This window comes from Periplaneta americana, chromosome 5 (assembly GCF_040183065.1).
Source record: "Periplaneta americana isolate PAMFEO1 chromosome 5, P.americana_PAMFEO1_priV1, whole genome shotgun sequence".
Classification (NCBI taxonomy): domain Eukaryota; kingdom Metazoa; phylum Arthropoda; class Insecta; order Blattodea; family Blattidae; genus Periplaneta; species Periplaneta americana.
The window spans coordinates 70,354,799-70,377,912 of NC_091121.1; the positions used below are offsets into that span (position 1 = coordinate 70,354,799).

The 23,114-nt window shown below is 33.9% G+C and overlaps 1 protein-coding gene and 1 non-coding gene across 2 annotated transcripts in view; both read right to left on the reverse strand.

The window, feature by feature from the left end:
• Positions 1–23,114, reverse strand: part of LOC138699819 (protein Wnt-5b-like) — a 2,020,855-nt gene that overhangs the window by 1,463,814 nt on the left and 533,927 nt on the right. The window lies entirely within an intron of this gene.
• TRNAF-GAA (transfer RNA phenylalanine (anticodon GAA)) lies at positions 7,605–7,676 on the reverse strand. The gene has a single exon. It is a non-coding gene; the product is annotated as a tRNA-Phe (tRNA).

Genomic DNA, 23,114 nt, shown 5'->3' on the forward strand with positions numbered 1-23,114 from the left:
TAACAGGATGGGAAACCAGTGGACAGGAAGGGAAAACAATAGGGAAGAGAGAAAAGCAGTTGAGGAGAGATAAAAACAGTAGAGAATAGAAAACAGGGAAAAGATAGAGAAACAGAAGAGAAGCGGGAAAGATAGAGACGAAGAGGGGAAACTGGAAATGAGAATGAAAAAATGGAGAAGAGTGAGTAACACTGATGTGAGCTAGTGAAAAACATACGGAAAGAGAGAAATACTGCTAAGTGAAAAACAAAAGGGAGCACGTAAAAACAGAGAAGGGAAGTACATGAAATAAGTGAAAAACACACAAGGTGAGAGAAAAATCTATGCAGAAGAGATAAAAGCAGAGGAAAGAGCTAGATGACAAATATGACGAAGACGTTTAGCGTGACAATGATCAATAAAATGTTTATTATGACCACAATGAGGAAAAATTTTGGTAATATTTATGATGGCCATAAAGATGTAAGATGGTGAGGATGATTATGATTTCAATGAATTGAGCGACGGTAATGATGATGGACATGCTGATTGAGTGGAGATGATCATAGTGACGAATACAGTGAAAATTCATCTCATTAGCAGAAAATGAAACAATTTATTTGAGTTGTAACAAACATTGGTCGGAGATGTTCTGAACATGGACATGTGATTTGGCTTTTTCTATTTCACTAAAAGAAATTTAATCAAGAAACACCCCAGAAATGAAAAGCATAAAAGACACCGGAATTAAATGTACTACTAGTAATGCATGTACAACTGCAATTTCCTCTCATCACGTATATCATTCACGGCAGATAATTGAACGAAACGAAATCACTCAGTTGCTTTGTATGAAAGTGGAGACCCGGATGCTATGAGATATACGTACACCTACGAAACTACCATCCTAAAGATCGCGCGGAAATGAGTGTTAATGCAACATCTCTTCCCACTCTCGGTGATGTCGGGCACTAAAATTCATGAATCAGTTTTTAATTGCGAATCTCGGCATGACGTCGCGCCGGAAGATAAGACTACCCGCATGACCAGTCATCTCGAGCGGAAATCGGATGACAGATTGCATCTCCCGCAGTGCAAAGGGTTCAGGTTTCTTGTATACAGTCTGTGTAATGTCATTTTGTTATTGTCAATAGTAATAATAATAATAATAATAATAATAATAATAATAATAATAATAATATTTATAGATTATTATAAAGCCTTTGACAAAATATGAAGATCGATACTATGGAATATGTTGGAAGTTAGAGGAATACCATTACATTTAATACAAGTTATCAAAAGTATGTATGACAGAACAAAAATAAAATTAAATAAAAGATGTCCAATAATAATTAATAATGGTGTCAGACAAGATTGTCTTTTATCGACCGCTCTTTTTAATCTACTTATAGATGGGATTGTAAGAGAATGGAGAAATAATGTGAATGGAGGTATTAAAATAAAACATACTTACTTACCGGCTTTTAAGGAACCCGAAGGTTCATTGCCGCCCTCACATAAGCTCGCCATAGGTTCCTATCCTGAGAAAGATTAATCCAGTCTCTATCATCATATCCCACCTCCCTCAAATCCATTTTAATATTATCTTCCCATCTACGTCTCGGCCTCCCCAAAGGTCTTTTTCCCTCCGTCCTCCCAACTAACACTCTATATGCATTTCTGGGTTCGCCCATACGTGCTACATGTCCTGCCCATCTAAAACGTCTGGATTTAATGTTCCTAATTATGTCAGGTGAAGAATACAATGCGTGCAGTTCTGTGTTGTGTAACTTTCTCCATTCTCCTGTAACTTCATCCCTTTTAGCCCCAAATAGGCTATTTTCCTAAGCACCTTATTCTGAAACACCCTTAACCTATTTTCCTCTCTCAAAATGAGAGTCCAAGTTTCACAACCATAAAGAATAACCGGTAATATAACAGTTTTATAAATTCTAACTTTCAGATTTTTTGACAGCAGACTGGATGATAAAAGCTTCTCAACCGAATAATAACAGGCATTTCCCATATTTATTCTGTGTTTAATTTCCTCCCGAGTATCAATTATATTTGTTACTGTTGCTTCCAGGTATTTGAATTTTTCCACCCCTTCAAAGGATAAATTTCCAATTTTTATATTTCCATTTCGTACAATATTCTCGTCACGAGACATAATCATATACTTTGTCTTTTAGGGATTTACTTCCAAACCTATCTCTTTACTTGCTTCAAGTAAAATTCCCGTATTAAAATAAAACATACAGAATTAAAATCCTTATTATTTGGAGACAACTAGATACTGATGGCTACAAATGAAGATGATTTACAGAGAAAGATCCATTGTCTAAATCAATTAATTAAACAATATCGGATGAAAATTTCTACTAATAAAACTAAAATTATGGCATTTAAAGGAAAAATGCCAGTGAGATCAAAAATAGTGTTAGATGACATAAATATTGAACAAGTATCACAATTAAATATTTGGGATGTACTGTCTCTCACCAATACGAGATAGATTTAAATGAAAAAATCAACAAGTTTAACTACATTACAGGAACATTAAGAAGAACACTCAAACATAAAGCACGCTAAGATTCAATAATAAAATTATATAAATCAATAGCAATACCGACACTTACATACGGATCAGAAACATGGGTAAAAAAATAAAAAACATGTTTCAAGAATTCAATCAGCGGAAATGACATTTCTTAGCTTCATAGCTGGATATACAAAAAATGTAACACGGACATTCGACAAGAATTACAAACAGAGGAACTGAATGAAATAATTAATAAATTTAGGGAAGACAGGCGACAACATGTAGATAGCCTGACAGTATATTTCCTAAGATGGCCTTGAAATATCAACCTAGAGGGAAAAGAAGTACTGGGAGAACTAGGAAGAGATGGTCTGAACAAATAGGAGCCGGAACGGATTGAAAGTCCAAACCATGAAGTAGAATAATAATAATAATAATAATAATAATAATAATAATAATAATAATAATAATAATAATAATAATAATAAAAGTTCAATACAATATGCAGATTATCTGCATCATAATCTTTAAAATTATATATAATTAAGACAAATTTGAGAGACCAAATTTATAAAAACAGATACATACGTAACAAATGAATCTCTTAATAATTTCATGATTACTGATGAAACTAGAAATAGAAGTTCCTTGTAAACGAGTCATTGAATTCTAGATAATAAGGACAACATTTGTGCTCTAGTAGATAATAAAAACATTATTCCTATGTTATTCTTATTACCATCAACAGTAATATCACAAATGCTGATAGTTTTCCGGTATCTTAATTGAACTTGACGAAACTTTGTCATGATAATACCACAGTCTAGTACATACATTCACGAAGCTCAATAAGTAGGGAATATGCATCCATAGATAGTTGCTAATCACTAGGATCGCTATCGCCTCATCACAGACAATAGTACCGGCACAGTCTATTGTTCCTAGTACCCTCAACAACTCAAGCTTCGTGACGTATATACTAGACTGTGATAATAAGGTCTCGAAATAATTTTCTCATGACAAGAAGCATTAGTTTAAAAGTGGAATTAAATTACCGGGGATAACTATTTTACTATAGACGAAGTCATTTTAAAATGGCAGATAAATTTAAATAAACATTTTAAAATAAATAATAAATTGTTAGATACAGTATTATTTGCCGATGATCAAGTAGTGATTTCCATTTCAGAAGATGATCTACAAAGAGCTATTTTTTACATTAGAAGAAATAAGTGCCAATTATAATTTTGAAATTTCGAAGAATAAAACTAAAATTTTAGCATTTAAAGCACATGACACCTTAAGGGCAAAAATAATAATTGATAATACAATTTTAGAGCAAGTGAATAGTTTTAAATATTTAGGTTTTAATTTATCCCATATTAAAAGTGAAGATATTAATGACAAAATAATTGAATTTAATCTGATGTGTGGCACTATTGAAGGAACCCTTAAAAATACGAGAAAAGAAACAAAAATGAAATTTTATAAAGTGATGGCTGTTGCTGTGTTAATGTAAGGATCGGAATGTTGGACGATCACCAAGAGACAAGAATAAAGATTGGAAGCAATAGAGATAAGATTTCTAAGAAATATAGCAGGATATACTCTACTAGATAAAAAACGAAATGAAGATATAAGAAAAGAACTAAATATTTTCAAACTCACTGATCGACTAGTTAAATATAAGAACGCCTGGAAAGAACATATTGATAAAATGCCAGAAGAAAGATTTCCAAAACTGTTAAGTTATAGACCTTCTGGAAAGAGAAATATTGGACGTCCACACAGAAGATGGTCTGAACAATTTTAACAATTTTAGCTTTCATGAAACCGGAACGAGCCTATGGCTTAATCCTTGTATGGTGATGATGAACTATTTTACATGTGTAAAATTCAGCTAGATAATACCCATGCGAACAACTCAATCACAGTGCATGAATGTATTCAAATAAATTTTCTTTGTGAACGAAAGAAATGGAGAAAGCCGCAGAGGTAGAAATACTTATTTGATAATATTGAAATCATGTAATATCAGAGATCATCTCCCAAGTCTAGAATAGTATTGTGTGACATAGAATGTGTGGAAACAGATTCAAAATGTTATATGAATGTGTATACGACCCCCACAGCCCCAGGAGCAGTCAATAACCACTACTGAATTTCTCATGACCGCATCATTCAACGGTACTGAACGATCACGTGATTCATATTTAAATAATAAGATGAATTCGATTTCGCAAGTCAACAAAGGGAAGTTCTCCCTACAGCACATTTTTCCTATTGATTTCTGTAATATTCGTTGCCGCAGTAGAATAGCCGATATCACGATGCTTTTAGGATTTTCCAGGAAAGTTTTGAATTTGTTACGAGTATTCTAATTCCCGCCTGGAAAGCATTATTTTGAATATATATATATATATATATATATATATATATATAAATGTGTTGTACTATATTCTTCCCTTTATTTGTAACTGGTCAGGTATGAAGCCCCTACCACATGCTGACCAATGAGAACGTAGACTTCCTGAAGGGACGAAATAATGATGTGATAGAAAACAGTAAATGTTTATCGATATCTGTTAAAAGAGTATTTTAAACTGCAGTAACACCTCTGAATCAATGATAACGTAGCAATTGTTTATCTCCCTCTAAATAGAACTGAACTTGCTCCTTGTAATGTCTACCCTGTGATGCCTTAGGCTACACATGTTCAGCGCGGGCACTTCTAGCCTTTAAACGAGGTGCAACATTGAAGTAAGATCTCAGAATCGCATGAAGGCACACGATTAAAATATATTATACTGTAAGTCATTGTTGCATCTCGTTTAAAGGCTAGAAATGCCCGTGCTGAACACACCTACCTTAGGTAAACGTTTCTCAAAATATAGGCAACGGTTACTAGTGATATTTGAAGTATAACTTAATGTGCTATGTGAAACTATTATTTAGGAAAAATATTATTTTATTTGAACAGTGTATTGCAGTGTTATCGACAGTTGCTGTACTATAAACCTACAGATGATAATGGAAAATAAAAATAACAAATTCAGTACCTCCATCTCTCAAATTCAAAAACATACAAGAACCCGTGCATATAAAACACTTGGCCTATGGCAGCGTTTCTCAAACTATGGTCCGCGGACCACTTGTGATCCTCGATGTCTGCCCTTGTGGTCCTTTAAAAAGACAGAAGAAAAAATAAAATTCAATCGAATTGCGTATCACACTACAGCTGAAAATCTCAGAGTTTGTAAATGACACATAGCAATCGCCTTTCACTTTTTCTCCCAGTACTGACATTTTATGAAATGTATTTAACCTACCCGTCTATCGCCTTCCCACTCTACTCTCAGCAACAAAAGAGGGATTTAAAGCACTATGAACGTGGTGTTCCTCGCCATTTTTTCCGTGCAAATCTGGCGCTGTGCCTGTTACCCAGCTAGGGACCACCCGAATTCATAACAGGACCAAAGTACCGAGCCTTTTAATGTATTTATGACTTTCTTGATAGTTTTGCTGACACCCAGTCTGCACATTCAAATGGTCACGTACTGTACGTCGTACACCAATAATAGAACATGCAAAATTGCATCTTTACTTGTTGGAAATCGGGCATGTTTCTGCATTAAATTTTTTATTTCTGTTTTGCAGATGACGATATAAGAAATTTTCTTCTATTAACATTAACTTAATTAGTTAATACTAATATAAAATTAATTGAATTAAATTAATTTTAATTAATCATTTCTACATTAAAATGTAAGTATACCGGTATTAAAATATGCTACATAAATGATAAATTGAAGGGAACAAGAGTAAGGTGGTCGGCAGAACTGTTCTGACTTAAAAAAGTGGTTCCCACTTCAAAAAAGTTTGAGAAACACTGGCCTATGGCAATGAGGCGAGGACAATTAGGAAAGCTGATGAAAAGAGATTACATGCAGCCAAGATGAGATTCATGAGGAGAACTGCAAGGTACTCGTTATTCGAACACCGGTGAAATGAAGACATTCTGGAGGAGCTGAAAATTAATCTCACTGTGCAATATACACGGATGATATGTCCACTTCTTTATGTCCACAGACAAAATGTCCATTTTTTATGTCCACAGTTCAAATGTCCAGTTTTTTCTGTCCTTTACATTAAAGTCCATTAATTTATAGGTCCAGTTAGGCCTATTTAAAGTACACTACATTATAAGTCCATTTGTAGTTGTATTCATAGATAGTTTGTCCATAATTTAAAAGATCCACAAATCCGAAGTAATAACTAATTAAAAAACCATTAGTCTGCTTTTAATATAATGGGAATAATACAGTCAACCAGATGTGTATTATTTTAGAATTTTAATAATACGTAATGACTGTAATTGTAAAATATGTTTATTCAATTATAAAAATACCATTAATTCTCTTCATTATCGTTTTCATCACAAGGAAGTTCTTCTGCATACAGTTTCAACCGATAACTAATGCCTGTAAGATATCTGTAAACGTCACCGTTTTCTCTATATACATGCTAATTCCACACCATTTCTTGATTTTAAAACATAGGACTTCTTAATGGGATGACGTATTGCCATATGATCTGCCATTAATTGATTTATTAATAACTGATTGTCATTTTGGTCCTTCTGCAAGTTTTCGATGAACTTCCATATATTAGCGTGGTGAGTTACTATACATTTCTGAAATTTGGAGTGCCATCATTCTATTGTATTAATTGTTCTTTGAGTCCCATTCAAGACTAGGTTATAAACATTGCAGACATGCGGAGAAAAGCGAGGCGGCACCTCTCATCTTCTACCTCTGGCAGGTATCCCTCTTACGAAGGTCCTTTCTATGTATTATGATAAATCTAATTCTGATTCCTCTACACCACCACATCTAGTGGTGTAAGATGTATTATGGACATTGTAATTAATTGACAGAAAATATCATTGTATATATTGTATATCAACTAAATTGATTGTGGACATATTGTTTGTGTCTATGGACGTTATGTTCAATGGACAAAACGCTTGTGGACATAACGTGATTATGGACGATGGAAGAGTGGAACAGAGAAAAATTCTCTCCGGCACCGGGATTTGAACCCGGGTTTTCAGCTCTTCGTGCTGATGCTCTATCCACTAAGCCACACCGGATTCCCATCCCGATGTCGGATCGAATCCTCTCAGTTTAAGTTCCACCTCTTGGGTTCCCTCTAGTGGCCTACCCCCATGCACTGCGTCATAGGTGTATGATAGTGGCACAATGTCCACACATGTGCAGAGGTGCACTCGTTATGAGTGACTAAGTGGCCGGGATCCGACTGAATAAGTGCCGTCTTAAATCACAAAGTGATTATTTTTCGCATATCATATATTACGATGTACTGAAATACATATGTACTTCGATACATCGTAATATATGTGATTATGGACATTTTTTCCTTGGACTTGATGAAAAATGGACATAACTGAAGTGGACCAAAGATCCTGGAACCATATCAACCAGTATAGGCTTGAGTGGAAAGAACATGTGAAGAGGGTGAACCCTGCTAGATGACCAAAACAAATTCTGTCGTATGTTCCAAGAGGACGCCGATATTTGGGAAGGCCTAAAAGACGCTGGCTTGATACCGTAACAGATCCACAAGGGTCTAATACTTGAAACTGGATGATGATGATGATGATGATGATGATGATGGTGAATGCCTCCATCCATAAATTTGTTTCGACCTGTATCTTTTTCCAACCTTCAGGATTGAAGATTCTAGTCAGCAACGAAATCTTCTCAAAATCTGAATTAGACTTCTGAGTATTTATAATGTGGATTTGACATTTCCAACGTTTCGGAACTACACATAGATACCATCATCAGAGCAGATAGGTACGACCAGAATGGTCGCCTACTATGATGAGTTTGTTACTGAAGACTAGTCCGAACGACTGAGCAAAAATAATTAACTCGCTGTTACTTATATGAGAAACAAATTGTTGAAGTCAAAAGAAATACTTCGAAAAACATAAACATATTTTATTATGATACGTGTTTATGTGTGACGGAAGTTTGTTTAAACCACCGGCGTGGCTCACAAGCAAACATTCTGATGGGGGCAGATAAAAAAGTTAAATTTCTTTCTTTCACCATGTTAATAATGTCAAAAGAAGTGCTTATACAAATTTTGGCCACTCTACTGCAATTACGAGGGTTATGAAAATAAGTTACGCCAGAAGACGTAAACAGAAAAAGAAGACACAATTTCATTGGAAAAATTTATTGGAACAGACACAGCAATGTTGAACTATTTTTCAACATATTTTCCACAGGAACTGAGACATTTCTCATTACATAGGATCGACAGAGAGGTGCAGACGCTGTCAAACATTAATGCCGATCTCAGGCGGCTGACTTCTACGACACAAAAATTGATCCCATGTTATGACAAATTTCTCAATTCCAGTGGGGGATATGTTGACAAATATAGCAACAAGTGCGGTATCTGTTTCAATAAATCTTTCCCTGCAATTGTACTTTTTTCTGTAAAGGGCCCCAGGGAAAATCACTTTCTGGACGGTCTCGTAATTGCGGTCGAGTGGCAAAAATTTGTATAAACACTTCTTTTGACATTGTTAACATGGTGGAAGAAGAAAATTTAACTTTTTTATCTGCCCCCATCAGAACGTTTGATTGTCAGTCGGTTAAAACGCTTGCCTGCCGGTCTGAAGTTGCGCTCGGGCGCGGATTGGATCCCCGCTTGGGCTGATTGCCTGGTTGGTTTTTAACCGAGGCTTTCTCCAACCGTAAAGTGAACGCCAGGTAATCTATGGCGAATTCTCGCCTCATCTCGCCAAATACCATCTCGCTATCACCAATCTCATCGACGCTAAATAACCTCGTAGTTAATCAGCGTCGTTAAATAACCAACTAAAAAAAGTTTATTCTGGATTAATAAAACAAATTAATATTATTAGCATATGGTGGAAAAACATAAACATTGTGTTACAAAAAGAGTAGTTAGAATGATGTGTGATAATATTACCCATTATGCAATAGCTAGTCAAGACCATATTCACGCCAATATGGCGTGTGGTATTAGAATTATAGTGACATGACTGAGACGATCAAGATTCAGAATTGTGATTAAATTAATTTTATTGTAAGTGTTTATAAACTATTTTTTCTGATATATTCCTCTATAATTCAAATCAGCTGCTGCCAAGAAGTCAAAAAGAGGATAGCAATGGCCAAGGAACCTTTTAATAGAAAAAGGAGCATCTTCTGCGGACCTCTGGAAAAAAAAAAAAAACTAAGGAAGAGACTAGTGAAGTGCTTTGTATGCAGTGTGGCATTGTATGGGGCAGAAACATGGACATTACGATGAAATGAAGAGAAGCGACTAGAAGTATTTGAAATGTGGACATGGAGAAGAATGGAACGTGTGAAGTGGACAGACAGAATAAGAAATGAAGCTGTGATGAAAAGAGTGGGTGAAGAAGGAATGATCCTGAAACTGATCAGGAAGAAGAAAAGGAATTGGTTGGGTCACTGGCTGAGAAGAAACTGCCTATTGAAGGATGCACTGGAAGGAATGGTGAACGGGAGAAAAGTTCATGGCAGAAGAAGATATCAGATGATAGACGGCATTAATATATATGGATAATATAAGGGAACAAAGAGGAAGATAGAAAATAGGAAAGACTGGAGAAGCTGGGTTTGCAGTGAAAGACCTGCCCTTGGGGAGAACACTGAATGAATGAATGAATGAATGAATGAATGAATGAATGAATGAATGAATGAATGAATCCAAATCAACACCAAAAATTCACATATAGTTTGGCAAAAATAAAAGGACACGGAAACCCTCCTACGGAAGAAAATCAGTTTTGAATTTTTTTGCCAGGAGTTTTATCTATATCCTCTTAGCCTCTGTGGAGAATGGAATTAGGCCTAGTATTGTGATCTACGCAATACGTTCCAGATATTTCAACTTGCAGATCGGTTGTAGTATATTTCCTTGATGGTATTTTATTCAACAATATAGACTTGTTCAATAAGGCAAAAAGGAAAATAACCTCAGGGAATGAAGTCATTTTAAAACACTGGTTATTATTTGTGGCGTTTTGTGTTTAGAAATAAAAATAAAGAGCGCGTGTATACTGAAAACACTTGCCATATCTGTACTGCGAATAAAGGTCATGTTTGAAGTTTCGTTTACTCAAACAAAGCCTGAAAGGCGTTTTTAAATTTGTTGCATATTTCAATATATTTCGAATATGTTAGTAGTTACTGGAGAGTATTCCGTTTACTTCCTTATTAATATCGTGGTTCAAGCTTACATACTTGGATAATCAATTTCTTATGAGCCTACAGCAAGAATATGAATTATACAAGTATGCACTTAATTTCAATAAAGCTGAACGAGTTCATTTTTGTTTCATACAAACTATGAAACAAAATGCTCCGTGATTACAAAAGATGAAAACCAACCTTTTATAAATCACGATGATTGAAAATGTAGAAATTCTATTTGTAGATTCTTGTTCAGTAACAATGAAAGTTTGCATCGACATATACCGATTCCTCGGGGGGTTAATGTATTTTATGCTATGTCCTACGTACAAAAAGGTACCGTCAAGTGGGGCTACTCTGATAGATTTAACTTACATTTTTTATGGTTACAGTTTAATTTTTTAGTATTTTAACATATAAAAAATATGTAGATATCAGGTTGTCTTTACCTTGCTATCCTATTTCTAAGAAAATTAATGTGTTGATTTGTACCCATTAAAAAAAATAAAGACCATACTATCAAAGCTAAACTGTGATGGGGGCTACTTTGATATACCATTATTTAAAGCCAGATTTCCGTAGTAACCCGAAGATGACATAATAGAGTCAAACTAAAGTTGTGAGATTTGCTATTATAGAGGTAAATCAGGGCAAATTAAGCAAATGAAATTATATTTAAAGGACATTCAAATAACACATTAGTATTTCATTTGCAAGAAAAGTACAAAGGCTCATTGTACATTATAATATACATAGAAAATTATATAAATTGTTGAAATCAAATTTGTTCTATCAAAACATTACCAATCTCATAAATACTTAATCTAGACTACAAACTAACAATAGAACAATAGGGAAGGTATAAATCATGGACTTGTCAGTTAGTTCTGCGACTGAAGAAGGTAAAATCTTGATGATGTCTTGCATTGAAATAGTAGAAATGTCCTATCAATTGGCTTAAATTTTGTTTCACTCTCATCAGCTCTTTTGAGACCATGAATCACTATCCCATTTGATGCCATGTCCACAATTTTAAAGACATGTGAAGATTTTCTTATCTTTTTACTATAAAGAAATTTAGCAAGGATGAAATTTCGTGTTTTTGGGTTTTCTGATTCTATTTCATATGCTAGCATCTTCTGGAATTTTGGGACCTGAAACTTTGATCTGCCCTTTTACACAAATCACCTGAGGCTCTTCGTCATCATTGCTGCCTTTGTTGTTTGAAGTAGACGCAGTAATTATACTCTTCCCTGATTCAACATTGAGTCGTCTCTTTTTTCTCATCATACAGCCAGCTGTACTAGAATTCCCAAATCACTGTTCTTGAAGAAATGCCATGAGGCAACTCTCAACCTGTTGTTCAACAACTTCTACAGGCTCCGGAATTTTTTTGAGGACTTATTTCTTATTGCATGGACAAATGCCCGTAGAAAAGGAACTGTTTTATCAAAATGTGTTTTATTTCAGACTGTTCTGTATCTCAGGGAAATGATTGTTTATTAGTATTTGTCTGTAACTTTCTCTTATCCATGTGGATTAATGCTTTCTTCAACAAGCTTGGAATATTTAGCCTTCGATACAATTGAAAATCGAGGATTTTCTCTTTCCACTCCATCAAAATATGTCTCCAGGCTCCTCTGAAGAATCTCAAAATTGTTGTACTGGAGGGAACCTGGTTCCTTTTTATAATCTCGCACCATAGTAGCTCTGGACGGACAGCGATAACGTCTAAAACAATATAAATGTAATTTTAAATGTTTGACTAGATTATCAATTTAGCTCCATCCTCTCTATCAAAGTCACCCCGTGACTCTTCAACGTAACTGGTGTGCATACTGCAACATTCAAGTGAACGACAAGCAACACTTTACATGCCAAAGAACTACTTTATTTGAAGATAGAATTAAATATTCATTTATAAGTATGCTTCCCTGTGTAGCTTCAAAGTTTTGCAGGTATCAGAAATCCTCATTCACTTTATAAAGCACGAAATATTTAATTTCTCCTCTACAACATGTAGTATTTATATAGCACCGTCGCTATCCCATAACTAGTTTAACAGAGCTGCCAACACGAGATCCAAAGTTGGCCACATTCTGATATCTTTCGCGCGAATTCGATTTTAGTAATCGATCGAAGTGGTTATCAAAGTAGCCCCCAATATCAAAGTAACCCCTAATGACGGTATATTCTTTTTTCCAAGAAAATATTGTTACAGAGCTTCTGATCTCGATATGGTCATTAATTGATTGATTCCTCAACTGCACGAAGACTAAAACTCTAGATCCTCTCTTTCATAAAGCTACACTGATCGTGCAACAATTTGGAAACTAATCATTCACACTTTGGCCACCAAGAAGCTCCGACATAATATGCCGTGACTTTTTTCTGTGGGAGTATGTGAAAGTCCGAGTTATCATTCCTCCTTTTCTTACAAATATAGATTACACGAAAAATCTCATAAAAGCAGTTGATGAAAATGTTGATGAAGACATGTTACTATGCGTTTGGTAAGAGATCGACTACCATCTTGATATATGCCGCATATAGCAGGTTGTACATATCGAACATTATTTGTAAGTTTTGAAAATCAAGGCTGTATTTTATAACCATGTAAGGTAAATTTGGATACCTTGAACAATTCTAATCCTGTAACTTCATGAACTAGTCTATTTCTTTTATAATCATCCCGTATTATTGTATTACTTACATAAACTTCAAAATAAAACAGGAGCCAATGCCATATCGCTCATTTGCGATAAGAGTGACACAACTTAAAAAGTGTTAATTTTACAGGAGAAGCATTTTAAAATTTTCATATTCTTAAAAATCAAATTGTAGGCACATGCTTTTTCCAAACGGAATACAATTTTGCACATGCATTATATTTCTAGTGTTGTAGCGCATAGTACCATTATTATTAATTAATTTCAATAATTTCAACAATTATTTTAAGTTGTGTCGTTCTTTTTTTAAATAAATATATATCTATTTTTAGTTATGACAGTGAGAATATTTACCTGACGTACAATCATTGTACAATTATTGCAATTGTACAATAACTGCACAATTATTGTGTTTGTAGAAAAGTATTTTTCGATAAAGTAATGAAATGGAATAATTTATTGGCATGTCATTACACAATAATATTATAAGGATGCTCTGTGACATTCATTAATAAATTTAAATTTTAACAAAGATTTTGTTGTATTGACAAACGAATGTAATAACTTTTTATGAAAATTATATTGTATATTAACAGTATAATTTAAAGACTATTTTTAAATACAAGACTATGAATTATGTTAGAAAAAATAATATAATAGCGGCAATCTAGATTGAGAAATCATTATACAAACTCTTAAATTCTTTACACAAAATTATTTTAGAAATAAATTGCCCAGTAAACATAAACTACAGCACAACACTTTTAATACAGTTCATAACACCTCTCTACACTTTCAGAGATTCAAGGAATTCTTTATAGAAGCTTGGAATATGATTCGGTTTAATCAGATCTAGTAAATCTGCCTTTTTCCTATTTTTTCATTATAAACTTGTGGCAATTCTGGAGTCTCGGTTTTGGTTTTACTTCTTGAAGAACATTTTTTTAGTTGTACTTCTTGAAATTCTTCGTCGAAATACAATGTTTTGTAGAAAAATGACAATGGATGACTTTGATGCACTGTCAAAACCTTTACTTCGTTGATTTCCCTTGTGTTCCTGAAGTAATTTGCGTCCTTGTAATTTATTCCCAGATTCTTGATATTGAAAATGTCCTTACGGGATATTTCCTGGGTTTTGTAGGTCCGTCTGTTTTTTTTTTTTTTTTTTTTTTTTTTTTTGCAGCTTTAACAATAGAGACAAAATGATGTGGAGTGTAAATTGGACCACTTTTGGACACATGTTTTACTTCGCTCTCGATCTTTGAAAGGGCACTATCATCTTCGTCCTGAGTGTGTCCAGTTATCAAGAATTTATGGACAATTTATCACCTTGATAAAATTTGCGGTATATTACTGAACAAACCTTCGAGTTGTATTTGAGTAACCGGCTGCCAGACATCATTTTCTAAAAATGTTTGTTTTGACAGCTTTAGAATTAGATAGGAACGTAATTGACTATTTCCGTGTAAAAAAAATTACGAACCCTATTAAAAAATAAAGGTAAGACGTTATTATACTTTACAAATAGACAGACATAACATTAAATAATTATTAAATTATAATAGTTTTAATCATAAATACCATCACAATATTAAATGTAAGCGTATTGATGATAAGGGAAGTTAAATAAGTATATGTTACTTATCTAAAATAATGACACAACGCAGAATAATTCCTTGCCGCTGAAAAAAAATTATCCAATGAAAAGACGCAACACAAATTCTGTCACTCTTCATGAAAAGATTTCAACGTTTCAGTTTGAATGCTTCGTAACAACTAAAATTAAGTCTTTGTTGTTGTAATGATTTTGTTAGATTAAAACAATTTAATAAAGACACATCTGCCATCTGGGGGAAAAATAATGTAATCATGTATTTGTCGTTATTGACGATAAAAATATACTACTTTTGGAGTTCATTTTTGTAGGAATCTCAAAAATGAAAAATTTTGAGTTGTGCCTCTCTTATCGCAAATGAGCGATATTATCTGCACTGTTTCCTATGCTGGGAGCCGTGTTTTTATGGTGACTAGTATTACACTTTTACTACATCATACTACATTTGATCAATAAAATGGTACGAAAAGGCGTGTTTCAACCAACCTGACTGTTTATCGCTACAATTTTATCACTTCCCTAGCATTTGTTTGTTTTTATTACTTCCCTATCATTTGTTTGTTTTTATCACTTCCCTAGCATTTATTACTTTGTTTGCCAACATTTCAAACTGCAAATTCTTTACGGTATTATGAAACATGCTTTGCGATCGTCAATTGTTTCCTACATAGATAGTCAACTAAAAATGGCGGCTCCATTCAAACATTTTGGTGAAGCTAACATTAGTGAAATAGAATTTTAGTAAATCAATTAATATTTTATTGTATTAGAGTACTTTATTTCTTCTAATCTTTGTATACTTTCTTCTAATCGTATAATAATCAATTAAATCCCATCGAGTTTTGATTTTCTCTAGATAAATTAAAACATCTATTGAGATTATTGTTGATAATTCAGGTAAAATTTCGCGTATGATTTTTTAGAAATTGTTTTTTTTGGGGGGGGGGGTCTTGAATAAAATTCAAATTTTCGCGATAATGTCTCAATAAAATAATATTTGTGTCATATTCTAATCGTTATACAATTCAACAATTTTATGCACTTTCTTTTGTGCTGAATAAAGTAATTGTTTTATGGGGAAAGCTGTGCATAACTCGGCTAGTAATGACGTACTAATTTACGTAGTATTAATACCGTTCGTAAATTTAATATTCGGTGTACAATAATTTATTCTCACAATTATAAATATATTTTTGAAAGCTTACTTTTAAGAACATTTCTGTAGTACCCAACCCATCATGAATTTCATTTTGTCGGTTTTAGAGTTTTTTTTATTTCGAAGGAGCTTTAAAGTCCCAGTTGCCTATTTAGGACTTTTGTACCTTTTGAGTATTCTTTCACACATTTTTCCCGAGATTTACTCTTTACGTGTTTTTTGTACACGACATTTTCACTCAATTCTAACGTAACAAAATTTAAGACATAACTAGTAGAATTTGAGAGTTGTTCCGTTTAAATCTTCCTTCTTCTTGTCTGTCTGTTTCTCTTCCTTTCTTCTTTCCTTCTTTCTTTCTTTTCTTCTTTTTTGCTTAATTTATTTTTCATTAATTTATCTCATTCTTCGCTTCTTCCTTTCTTTTACTTCTTTATCCCCCTCTTTCTTACTCCCTTTCTTTCAGTCTTCATTATTTTCCGTTTCTTCTTTATTTATTTATCTTCCTATTCCTCAGCTTCTTTTTTAATTTCTTGATCTCTTTCTTCCTAAACCGATTTCTTTATTCCTTTATCATTTTCTCCCTCATACTCTCCTTCTGTTTTTTTATCCAATTCCTCTTCATTTCTTTTTTTTTGTTATCCTTTTCTTTCTTAGTCTATTTTATATTTCTTTATCCTTTTGGTCCGTTCCATGGATCCTGAATTTAAACTTCACAACAGAAGCCAATACGAAAGTTGTGCAGTTAATTTTTATGTCGTGTTTAACATGTATATATTCTGAATATAGTTCGTTCTCGGTATGAACAAACCTTTATTTGCAAGTTGTACAACCAAAAGCAAATAATCCATGTCACATCCACGACTCGCGTGTAATAAATACAGATTTAACTTGCAGGAATACGATGTAACTGAAAACATGTTTAAAACAGAAGTTGGAAAACAAATTTTGACAATTTTTTATTTTATTAATTTCATAGTTCGTGTAAAAAATATGCATATGGACAAAACGTAATATATATATATATATATATATATATATATATATATATATATATATATATATATATATATTTACTTTTCATTACAAACTCCATTTAAACACGCATTTTTAGCCCTAATGAAATGAAGTATTGCAAAAATATCTGATATATCTATTTTATTATGTACAGTATGTCAGATAATATATTAAGCTCGCCAGTAGGGACAGAAACTTCCTTATGGAGAGGTGTTTGTGGAGAAGACGACCTATGACAGTGGATGTGGTTTTAACTTCAAGAGACATAGAACTTTAGTATAACTTTTTGTCATAAAATTAACATGGAATTATAATGGACTTATTAGACATGAAAAAATCTTGCTTATTTTGTTCTCTGATACTTTGTTTCTTTTGTTGTTTGAATGTTTCTATCTTCCTATGTTCTATTATCCATGTGCTAAAAAGGATAAATGTTCATCTTCCCTCTTGCTTAAAAAAGTCCCTTGTGCAGACGCTTGTTTTTCTCTATTTTGACTATGCTGACATTTTACTTACTGACCTTTCTAACGATAACAAAACGAAACTTCAACGTGCTCATAATTTGTGCGTACGTTTTGTAAGTAATGTTCGTAAATATGATCATATTATTACCCCATCCCTGGAAACAATAGGTTGGCTTAAACTAGATAAGAAAAGAAATTTACATTCACTTCTCCTTCTCTTCGAAATCTTGAACTCTTCTATTCCTTCGTACCTGTCGTCTGGCTTCACTTACCTTTCTTCCCACCACAATCTGAACACACGCTCTCGCCATGAAACAATACTAACAATACCATCCCATCGCAACTCCTCATACTCATCCTCTTTCACAATAGCCCTGCCAAGACTCTGGAATTCGTTACCTGCTAGCATCAGGGGCTGTCGAAATAAAATTGAATTCAAACGCAAACTTACTAGGCACTTGGTCAGTAATTGAGACTCGTTCAGACATGGTTTCTTGTAAATAGTTCTCTTAATCTAGCACAAAATATTTCAATATCCGGTAATTTCATCACTATATAATTTTGTTATTGTAGGTTTAATTTGTAATTCAGTAAATACAAAAATATTCTTTGTTCTTAACTTCTATGATAAAATGTCTAGCTTTCATTAATCAGGTAATCTTGTCGTACTTTAATTTTTATTGTAATTGTAATTGTAAATTTAATATTAATTGTAATTTTATTGTTCATATTAGAGTTGTAATCCCCTGGTAGAGGGGCAGAGAAGGCCTGACGGCCTTATCTCTACCAGGTAAAATAAATAAATACTATTAATACTACTATGTTTCTTTGTTTCTCTCTATGTTCGTATGTCTGTTTTATTTCTTCACTTGTTCATTTTCTCTTTGTTACTTTCTTTATTCCTTTGTTTCTTTGTTATTTTCTCCGTTTTCTTTTTTTGTTTCTGTCGTTTCTTTGTTTCTACATTCCCTTTTCTGCTTCTTTTCTTTGTTTCTTTCTATGTTCTCTTCTCTGATTCCTATGTTTGCTTCTTTCTTTCTTTTTTCTTTGTTTCCATGTTGTTATTCATCTGACAGTGAGCATCAGTATTGCCAGTATTATAGAATCGCTACATTTAAATTTAAATGAGAGTCAAAATGACTCACTGCTGTCCTTATAGGCATATCTTAAAATTTTACCTAGTGTAATAAAGGATTACGCTTGAAACTAATATGTTGTACTGTATACAGAATGAAACAACAAACAAAGTCCCAAAGTATAAACGAGTTCGCTTTTCAGTGAAGTAGGCCTACTTTTCTATCTAGTTGAAAAACTGAGTCATTTTGACTCAAACAGTTTTTCTAGTGTTAAATAAAGGAATTTATAATTCGACCTTAACTGTAGTGGAAAGTAACTGTCATAACAAGATCGTTGACCAGGTACGTATAGACGACGGAGAATTGCTTGAGTTGCAGATCCCGCCGGAGGAAGCGAGACAGAATCTGGAAATGCTGAGATCAAGAATACAGAAGAAGAAAACATATGTGAAGAAACCAGATAAGAGCGGCTTAAGTACCACAAACGCAATGAAGTTTAGTGACACGAGTAAAAATTCAAGTGATTTGGGAAGTGATTTAAGCAGTTAGTGGGAAGGAAGATCAGTGGCGAGAGGAGAAGTGAAATTGTTTCTGTGAGTGCAAAAGCTGAAATGGTGAGAAGTGAAGTGAAGAAAAAGAATGAGTTTATAACAGAAATGGGTGAAGTTGATTTTTTCAGGTCCAGGGACGGCTAAGGACATAGTAAGTAAAATAAAAAAATAAAGGAGTGTCATAGGAAGTTAAGTAAGACGACAAAGGTAATGAAAAATAGGCAAAGAGTATGGTGGAGGAGACTAGCTAGGATAGCGAAGTACAATATTTAGAAAATTAGTAAGATCTGAAAATGGATTGTACACAAGAAACAGACATAATAACGAACATATTGGACTATGATGCAGCATGTTTTAGTAACAAGTATTATTAGAAAGTGTTTGTTCGATGTAAGCGAATTGAAAATCAAGAACGGAGTTGTAAAAGTGTCAATTTTGAATGAATGAGAGGAGTGTAATAGTAAGTTAAGTAAGACGATAGAGATAATGAAAACAGATGAGGAGGATGGTGGAGGAGGCTAGCTAGGATAGGGAAGTATAATATGTAGAAAATTAGTGAGATCTGATAATGGAATGTACAGTAGTGGCAAAAAAACCGGACCGACGGAATAATCAAAGTCCCCGAAATGAGCCACTGCGCATGCCAGCCCGCATTCACAAGATAGCGAGTAATCTCTTGAAATTGTTGTAGTTTCGACTGCTGACGTAGCCCGTTTCGAAAGCCATTAGAAAATATGCAGGTAAAATTCATGATCTGGGAATAATAAGTTAATGAAGTAGTAAAATATCGCTGCAATCGAAAAGTATTGGGAATAAATTTGAATAAGGAACAAAAAAGAAAAGTTTCCTTCCCACGCAGAATTCGAACCACGAAAGTCTTAGTTACCAGTCTATCGTGCTCTGGAGTGAACAAGGCTCTGAAATCAGCTACAAGGATCGGTCCGGTTTTTTTTTTTGCTACTACTGTACATAAGAAACAGACGTAATAACGAACACATTGGACAATGGTGCAGCATGTTTTTTAGTAACAAGTACGCGTATTATTAGAAACAGTGTGTGTTTTCGATAAAAGTGAACTGAAAATCAAGAACGGAGTTGTAAAAGTGTCAATTTTGAAAGAATTAGAGGAGTGTAATAGGAAGTTAAGTAAGATGATGGAGATAATGAAAATAGGTGAGGAGTATGGTGGAGGAGGCTAGCTAGGATAGGGAAGTATAATATGTAGAAAATTAGTGAGATTTGATAATGGAATGTACACAAGTAACAGACATATAACAATGTCGTAACTGTTCTTTGAGAGACCACAATATGTTACATTGTTGTTACTAAAAGCATCACTTCATCGAAAATATTTGTCATTCAATATGTAAGAAAATTAGCTGTCGAATGTGCTTGGAAAATCAAGAATGGAATTGTAAAAGTGTAAATTTTGAATGATCTAAATTAAGTTGTTAGGTTTTGAAGGTGGGAATACTGATCAATTTAAACGGGGTCGAAAGTTAAATTATAAGAGCGTCTACAAAAGGCATATCTGTAATGAATGTAATTGTGGCACCCGGATACGAAATTGTGAGGTCCATGTTACATGGATGTAAATGTTGACATCAAATATATATCAAATTCGACCTTAACTGAATTCGTTTTATCACGTGCTGCTCGTGGTTATAGTGAATCGTGAAGACAAATACAGGATTAGCGGCCTATAATTAAAATAATGATTGATTACAAGCAGAGATCGGAACTTTGGCGGAATGCCTTTTTAAATGTGTTAAATCTATCTTCATTTTGAAAGTAAATCTGTACGAATTATACCTTTTTGATTGAAACGCCACAGTTTTATGTTGCCTTTTTCTGCCTTTTTAAATAAAAATGCCTAATTTACAAAATAAATGCTTTTTTGTCTTTATTTGATTATTTAGCTATTATTTATAAATTTATTATTAAAAATTGCCTACAGGTATATTTTAATTTATTCCTATAACCGCTACAATGAAAGTGACTTCAGCGAATGAATATTATTGTCTTTCAGTCAGTTCATATTCTTTTTGCAACAATGCGTGCTGCCGTGCAAAAATGTATAACAGTAAGCGTTTTAATTATCCCTGTGTTTATTTGACAAGGCAACAATGAGTTTAACGTTATTTTTAACGGTTATTTTTCTTTCAGTTTTCATTGCGATGTTGTTGTAGCTAGCAGCAAGATGCCGAAATTCAATGTTCCTTTACGCAGTAAATCGCAAAATTACGTTAATACTTTTGGATCCGACGTATTTTGTAAGTTACTGACGGGGTAAAGTACTTACATGAAAAATATGTAAGAAATATTTCATATCGCAACATATCAGTAGAAGCAAACACAAATATGCACTTTCCAAGGCTACTGGGAAGAAGATTTATTTGCTTGCAACAGTAATTGCAACATCGAGTCGAAAATCTCAATTTGTATTCGACTTATGTAAAACTTTTCTTGCTGCCGACATCCCTTTGTGGAAAGTGCAAAGTTGTGGGTGTAGTGCAAGGTTTTTGTAATTGCCTTTTATTGTGTATTTTAGCTATTTATAATGCCTTTTTGCCTGCCTATTTTAGCTATTTATGATGCCTTTTTGCCTGCCTATTTTAATGATTCATAATGCCTATACTTCCGGTCTCTGATTATAAGCTTTCATCCTCTCATTTCTCTCTTTTTTACATCTCCATATTCCAAGAAGTGTAGTGTGTTGGTGCAAAATTCCACTCCGAAATGTATGCGACATACACCTTTCGGGCAACCCTGTCAGCGAAAAAAGTAGTTCATGGTATACTGTCTGTTGTGTACAGCGATTTTTCCTCTACTGCCTCAGTTGGGGAGCAATAAGTGGAGTGTTGTGAGCTGCAGGCCAAACATGAAACATGTTTGCATACTGAATATTTGCAAACAGACTATCTACTACACTGCGACATCTAGCCCATTCATCACACCTTTCCCTTGTACCAAAATATAGTCACAAGACTCCCTTCCCTCGTATTTCCATGTCGATCGAACTGGGGGTCCCTTCCTGTACCTAGAGTAAGAAGTTAATACAATGTGGGGGGGGGGGGGGGGTTGCAGAGTGCTACATGTTCGTCCGCATCAACTTATCTCTGTTGTGTTATTACTGAGGTAGGGGTGAAGCTGCCTCATCCCCAGCCCTTATAACCCTCGCTGTCTCGGATATGGATGGTGTACGACCACGCCCCTTCGCGTGATCCATTTTCAAGCCGTGTGACTTTGCCGAAGGTTTTCCTTCTTCATTTCATTTCTCATAGAGGAGTAGTAAAGTTCAAATGTGTGACTCTTGCATTGTAATTCTTTACGTATTTTGTTGTATGTTTCACTTCAGAAAGTATTACCTGCACACCGATGGCATTATTATTATTATTATTATTATTATTATTATTATTATTATTATTATTATTATTATTATTCGTTGGTATAAGCTTGAAGCTTGTTAATAACCATACGTAGCATCTCGCCATCTTTTTTTTGGTCTCCCAATGCTTTGTCTTTTCTCAGGTATACCCTCTTGTACTCTCATTCTTGTTACATGTGATTTCTATTCCTCTCTCCTTCTTATAATCCATTCTTCTATTTTTTGTATATTACATCCTTCTCTTATCTCCTTACTTCTCACTCTGTCCCTTCTTTCCTGTTATTCTTCTCAGCATATTCATTTCCGTTGTTTCAAGTAATTGCCTTGTTTTTGCTGTATCCGCTCTAGTTTCTGCTGCATATGTCATTATTAGTC